Below are 7928 nucleotides of genomic sequence, written 5' to 3'. Positions count from 1 at the left end.
AGGAGTCTCTCGCCCTCTTTTTGCTTGCGAACACCAGAGGAGTGAGACGCGTTACTGCCACGCTCTGTCGCTCATGCGTGACACACCCTGTGCCGGTTTCAATGGTGAAACCACACAAAAAAAAAGAAAAACATTCTTCTTATCTATTCACTCCGCTCCTTACCCGAACGGCTTTTCTAAAGAAAATTAATTTATCGTAGGATTTCTTCTTTTTTTTCGGACTCAAAATAAACACGAGTGTGATACATCAGGGCAAATAAATTTACACCTCTTATAACAAGCCTAGTCTGATTATTTGTTTTTAATTAATTTTTCTACATATTTGTTTTCTTATTAATGTTTTTAAAAAATTAATTTTAAGTGAGCTATTTGTTGTTTTGCCCAGCGAGCACCTCGCTTCACCCTGTATTTAAGAATTCAGGTGATAAGTCATCTCCCTCTCAGTACAGACCAATAAATCTCCTGTATGTCATGAGTAAGCTGCTGGAATCTATATTAAATAGAGAAGTAGTCAACCACCTCAGCAGAAATAACCTTCTTAGTGAGATGCAATATGGTTTCTGTTCTGCTAGATCAACAGCAGATGTGCTAATGGTTATATCTCATAGGATTAGTGAATTTCTCAACAAAGGCTTCATTTCTAGGGCAATTGCTCTCGACATATCAAAGGCCTTCCATCAGGTATGGCATAAAGGCCTATTACAAGATTTCCAGCTACAGCTACAGTATAACTGGAAATGTTTTCTCAATCATTAAATCATTTCTCTCTGATAGGCTCATAAGAGTAGTGGTTGATAGGCAGAAATCAGAGGCCCACAGTATTAATGCTGGAGTCCCTCAGGGGTCCATACTGGGCCCAACTCTCTTCCTGATCTACATCAATGATCTCCCAAAACATATACTTAAATAATTCATTGACATCTATGCTGATGACACAACCATCTATGGCAACACATCAAAGGCCGTAAATGACAAAGTTCTCTCTGATTGTCCTCTGATCTTGAGTGCATGGTACAGTGAGGGAAGAGGTGGCTGGTTACTTTTAATGCATCTAAAACCTAGCTCCTATCTTTACATCATCAACGCTCTGATCCCCATCTGGCATCAACTGAAATGGATGGCTCTCGTCTTGGGGAGGTACCATGTTTTGACAAGCTTTTGGGTTTGATCTTTACTCCTGATCTGAAATGGAACACGTACATCAGGTCTGTTGCCATGGACGCTGGGAAAATGGTGAGATCCTTCTACCGCTCCAGAAAATATCTCACTACTGATGCAATTCTCTATCTGTATAAAAGCCAAGTACATCTTAGGATGAAGTACTGCTGCCACATCTGGGCAGGAGCTGCTAAAAACAGCCTATCCTGCCTTGACAGAGTACAAAATAGACTTCGTAGCTTTAGTCCTTTTCTCTTCCCTGCAACCTCTCTCCCACAGAAGAGATGTTACGAGCCTGTCTTTGTTTTATCATTATTTCCATGGCAAGTGCTCGTCTGAGCTCCAATCTCTGGTACCCCCTTTCACCAAAAACACCCGTCTAGCTGAAACCACTGTCAATAATTTTCCCCGCTCTTTATCTGTGCCTAAATCAAAACGTAGATTCCATGAACAAAGCTTCTTTTTTTAGAAGTGCATGCCTGTGGAACTCTCTTCCATTTGTCTGTTTCCCACCTGACTACAACTTGGATGTCTTCAAGTCCAACCTAAACAAATTCCTAATGAACCGCCTCCTTAAGTAAGACACTTCATCCAATCTCCAATACTAATGATTACTACGATACTATCCCATTGATTACTGTACGCGCAATAACCCTTATCCCCGAGTGGCTTCCGGGCCTTGATAAGTGGTGACCACCATGTAAAAAAAATAAAAAATAAACTGGAAATATCAAACGAGCAAAAGAAAGAATTATTTTGGTTAAGGGTAGTGTCTCTAATAATTTTTCAGAAAGTAAAGGAATTAGAGACACAGTAAGTGGAATAGAATGTACGAAAAGGTAAAAGAAACCCAGTAAGCCATTGGGCAAGGGCATGCTAAACGGAACTAACTATGGATAAAATGGGTCTACAGGGAACATTATCTTTGCAAATTTTCGGGAGACCATAAAGTTGGTCTTCGAGATCCAGTGGGTCGTATTTTCTGATATATCTCTTTAGAAAGATAGTTTTTAGTGAATAAAAAGTGCAAGCGTTTTTGTAATTTGATTTCAATATTCAGAGTATTATCACAGGAGTCGACCAAGCTGAGTTTAAGAAATTTAATAGTGTCATCTAAAATATTTGACATTTTATTAATACAGTCAGCACCGTTCAGGATGACTATGCCGGCACCTTTGTCAGGCCAGGAAAGATAAAGATATTAAACATGTTACATTTTAGTAAAAACACTAAAAACCTACACAGTTAGGTAAAAGAGTAACTTATCTTTCCTTTGGTAAGATTAATCTGTTATATATTTGATTTTTTTTACTACTTTTTCAAAGGACTGTGGACATTAAAACATACCTGTTTCTAAATAATAACATTCACAGGTATAATTTTTTATTTTTAATTATTTAGACTATCATCCTCATCTTCTAGTTGTTGTTTTCATGACATTTCGGTCAATTATTCCTCTTGCCTTCAACTATATCCACAGCAATTGCTGCCTTCAATAGCTGTTGTCAACTCAGCACGGTTTGGTCAACTAATCTTCTGACCGGCGCTTTGAGTGGGATCAAAACCGCTACCTCTAGATAATCCGCATCTATCCACTCCACCATGGGCCCCAAAGGGCAATCAAGGTTGTTTTTTTTTTTTTTTTGGGGGGGGGGGGTCTTATAAATCCAATTGTTTTTCCAATATTATTGAAACTAATCTTCTAAAACTTCATAACCCTTTGAAAACGCTTGTTTTTCGAGTCGAATAAACATTTTACATTTTAGTAAAAACACTAAAAACCTACCCAGTTTGGTAGAAGAGTAACTTATCTTGCCTTTGGTAACATTTGATTTATTTTTACCACTTTTTCGAAGGACTGTAGATATTAAAACATACCCAACAAATGATACCGTTAAAAATACCATAGAAAAAAAAAAAAAAGCCACTAATTTTTTTTTTTTTTTTTTTTTTTTTTTAATAATGCGAAACATTCTCCCCTTTACTATGTTAAGGATGGGTTTCTAAACGTTCACGATACCATTTAGATTCTTCGGACTACTGTTCTCAATTTGAGTGTTATTTACACAACGTTTTGGTCGAGGTAACCTTCGATCTTCTGCAAGTGTATCGTATTTTTGATTTCTTTGTTTTATTATATTTCTACAGTACTATCATGTTTTGACTGTGCGTGTGCGTGGCGGTAATGATACGTTGAAGATAAATATTAATAACAAAACGAAATTCTGTTTGCGATTCAAACGTATGTTCACATGGGGTTGCCGGGTGCGTGTAGACACAGGGGCGTCATCAAGGGACAGTTGAACATATATAATTATTTATCATTTTCATAGTCAATCAGTTTTTCCCTTTAAAAAAACATTTAAGCCAGAAAGGCGCAAATATTTTGAACCAATTCCCCAACTATATTTTCTTTCAAATCTTGGCACTTTTACAGAATTAGTACCGAACTGCTTTTTTAACCCCAACTCTAGACAAAGTTTTATGTTTAGTTCGGCAAAAAGTAGTTTGGGTTCGATTTCAATTCTGTAAAAGCGCCAACCTTTTATGTCGACCTGTTTATATGCGTGTTTCCCGTAAGACTAATTATTTGTTTTGTTTTTAAATGTAAAGAATATCATTTTTAGTCAAGAAGCACACACACACACACACACACACACACAACCAAACGTGATAAAATGAATTCAATGTTTTCTTTAAAAAGCATTAACAGTACAGAAATGTGTAAAATCGAATCTGCATTTATAAAAAAGAAAAGTTTATAAATTTAATGAAGAAAATCCCGACAAAATAAAACTGAAGTCTTTTTAGAAAAAATCGACAACGTTTTATTATTTGGGTGCGAAGAAGCGAAAAAAAAAAATAGAAATAACAAAAGAAATGCCATATAAAAGCTGCACTCGAAGTTCTTGTTTGTCTAGCTGGTATTACGAAAGGCAACTACATAAAATATTAAGTACAAAGTGATGTTTCTTCGACACAGATTTTAAATAGAAAATTCTTTCTTTTTTTCTTACCCCAAAAAATCAGCGGAAGAGATGGACGAAAGGAAAATGTTGTAATGGCGGATCACGTTTGTAATGGCGGAGTTTAAGTCACGTGGGCGAGATTTGAAATTTGTGGATGAGAATTTTGTACTGTTTTTTATTTTTATTATTATTATTATTATTATTAAAATGGACGTTTTCGTTTTTTGTTTAAAGAAAAACGAAGTCTATTTTGTTTAGCGATTTTCTTTTTTTTAGTTAAATTAAAAATTCTACTATTATTAAGATGAGGATGCTGAACAAGTTTGAAACTGTTTGTTTGTGTACAAATTAAAAATCAACTTCTTAAATAACTGTTTAAGTAAAAGAGTGAGCTGCCTGCAGCAGCATTTCCAATATTTTCACCTTTTAAATTGTATTTAAAATTTAGTTACGAATTTTTAAAAAACGGAAGAGGGGGCTCTTTTATTTATTTGTATCAATAATTATTTATTTTAAATTATTCTCCGTACCTCGACTCAATTTATTATTTTTTTTCTAGACGGTGCCAAATTATTTATTTTTACAAACAGATTTTGAAAGTTGTATTTAATTTAATTATTACGATATCGTTTTGGCTTTGGATTATTAAGTGAACAAAATTAGGTGCTTGTTTACATTGGTGATCGTTTAAATCAACGCATTTTAGATGAAAACATTATTATGTACTTACGTGTCAGGTCGAAATTAGTATAAATTAAAAAAATTACAAAAAAAATGATCCAGTAGAAAATGTGCTAGATGTATTTTTAACAAAAAATAAGCCCCAATTACGTTCTGAAATGCGTTGATTTAAAAATGGCGGACCCTTAATTTGTTAATTTAAGTCAAGGGTTATTTCCCTTGTTTGTCATACAGAAATGGTCCCACAACTTTTCCACATTAAAACATACAATTATACTCGATGGTTCGATAAATTTTATTTTTACTTGTAATAATTTTTCTACTGAATCATTTTTCGTTATTTTTGGAATTTATATTAATTTTGACATAACACGTAAGTATGTAATAATGTTTTCACCTGAAATGCGTTGGATTAAGATATTACCAATGTAAACAGGGAGCCAAAATTATTATAAAACTAATCGTGTTATCGTTTTAAATTCTGTTTATGAAATTATTGGATATAAATAGCTTCAAAACTTTCGATCTTTTAATTAAGCTTTGCTAGGAATTTTAAAGCCAGTTTAAACGACTCTCATTCGACAGTTTAAAGGCTTTCTAAATTTCGAAGGTTCATTCTTTTCTTTCTTTTTTTCTACAATAATAAAATACTGACTTCTTTTGCAGAGAAACTAAAAAGCATTATGGTTTATTCAATTTTGTAATTGTATCAGAAGTCTTTGTCTAACGCAAAGCAACAAAACCTTTTGGTTAAAACGTCAAGCAGATGTTCGCTAGAAGTTGAATCGAGTAGTGTTCGTTGTTCACAACACGAGATGCTCGTCGACGTTCTCTATTCACATGTCTTAAACGCTTCTCCCACTCCTCCCAGCAACTCGCCATTTATAATGTTTCGGGCACACCCAATTTGCATATACCACACAAGACTGCTCGAGATCTACGCATGACCGGAGGCTTTAAAAGACAACAGCCACCATCTTTGCCTCTTTTTTTCTTTTTCTGTCTTTCAGCCTGCTGCCGAGACAGATTCTCGCCCGTTTCTGAGGTAGGTCCTCTCTATGTCTATCACACTACATCCTGATCTCATGATGAGAGAAATGGCAAGGGGTGGTGATCGCCGTCGCCGGGTGCTTCTCCAAAGGGGAACGATGCATGTCTCTTTTTCGCTTAAGCTCTCGTCCACGGACTGGGGGTTGAAGAATACCGCTTCCACTGGGAGGCTACTGATATCAGAGTCACCTTCTGAGGGAGCTGCTGTGAACCAGAGCAATATCTCACTGGACTTGGAGTCAGACTCCCGTTGTTCACAGGTAGCTGCGATTGTGTTGTCGGCCGTAAGTCCTTAATGTGACGGGGCACACAGTCGACACACACTGCTTGCTTGCTTATCACTTCAGTGATATGTCCAAGTCCATACTGAGTCGTACATTTGCCGCGTGGGTTCTTGATCCAGACAACAACCCCTTTTTCCAGCCTTCCTCCAGTTACTTTCATCTCAGGTACTGGGTTCATTTCTATGCTCTTCACCCTAACGTGATACCTGTACAATGTGTTGGTCAGCACTGTAAGGGGTGATACAGCATCCTTTGGGGTCACATTGTATAAATAAACTGCTTCAGACACCGCACAGCCCGTTCTGGTGGCGATAGTTTTGACAGTCCTGTGGTTCCGCTCAATAATCCCATTCCCGCTCGGTACGTAGGCACATTGGAACCGCACATGTACTCCCCAGCCATCGGCAAACTTTCTGAATTGTTCACTGGTGAAAGCGGTGCCATTGTCAGTTAGTATCTCTGTTGGGGGGGGGGGGTCATGTTCGAAGAAGATGCCGTTTAGCTGACGGATGACTGCTGCCGTATCTTGCTGGTGGAGCGGTCGCCATATCGCAAACCTAAATGGGCCGCAGTCAATGAGCGTTAGGTAATCCTCGCCATTGTGGTGAGTAACATCTATCGCCAGCCAACTCCAGTGGCTCTTTACATCCAGTTTTCCCTTTTCCCAGCGAACAGATGCCGATGCTCGATGGATTGGCAAGCCACACAGCTCTCAACCACTCTTTTAACGTCTGCTTTTCGTACTTCAGGGTCATCCAACTTAGCAAAATACAAGGTTCGCTTGATCCCTGGATGTCCACTTTGGTGGTGAACTTCCTTGATTCAATCAAACTAAGCAGAATATGCGGCTGCGGCGCAGGCCGGTTGTATTGGTTTAATGGTTCTTCTAGTGGCGTCAATCCATCTCGGAACTCTTGTTAAACAATCGGCCTTGTTCAGGCTGGATCTGACCAGGGAGATTTCCATTGACAGCGCATATTCATTTTTGATCCTCATGATGGTATCGAGCCGCTGTCGGATGAGTATCTCGCTCGTAGCTTTAGTTCGTACACTGGCTCTCCCGGTAAGGGTGTCCGAAATCCACTAGTTGATGCAAGCAGAATCTGTAAACAGCCGCAGGGTAGTCGACTTCCAGAGGATCGCCAAGTTTATCCCCTTAATGACAGCATCAAGCTCTGCCAGGTTTATATGCTGGGAGTCTTATTCTGGGCGTAACCAGCAGGCATCTTCCACCATGGCCCCATCATGGACTATTGATATACCTGTGGCAAGAGAGCTTGCATCAACCCACACACTCAGGTTCCGGCTGTCGATGCACCATCTGCCCCATGAAGGGTCCTCCTTGCTCACTCTGGTGAGGACTTCCCCCAGCATAGTGTTGAGAGGGGCGTTGTGTACCACATCGTCCCATCCAATGGTAACTTCAGATGCTCTACTCTTTATGAACGCCACCGCAACACGAACCCAGCTGCCCACAGGGAGGTGTCCAACCAATTTTTCCGCACCAAGAAAATATGTTTCTTCGCATGATATCGCGGGGCATGTTTGGGACTTCATTTCCTCGTTTCCAATGTAGGACGCCGTCTTCTCCCCAGACCTGTAAACTGAGCACCCATGTGCCATCCTGTAGTCTCTCCGACTCCTTACTGAGAAGTCCAAAGTTGTGGAGATGCTCCTCTACATGCATCATGGATACAACCCCTTCATTCACGTACACGTCATCAATATATGCAGATGTTACCTGCCTTATGCGCTCATCCTCAGCCAGAATGGTGTTAACAATCGT

This window comes from Euprymna scolopes, chromosome 28 (assembly GCF_053919585.1).
Source record: "Euprymna scolopes isolate OS-2025 chromosome 28, ASM5391958v1, whole genome shotgun sequence".
NCBI classification, from domain to species: Eukaryota; Metazoa; Mollusca; class Cephalopoda; order Sepiida; family Sepiolidae; genus Euprymna; species Euprymna scolopes.
Note: the sequence above shows the minus strand (reverse complement) of the source record.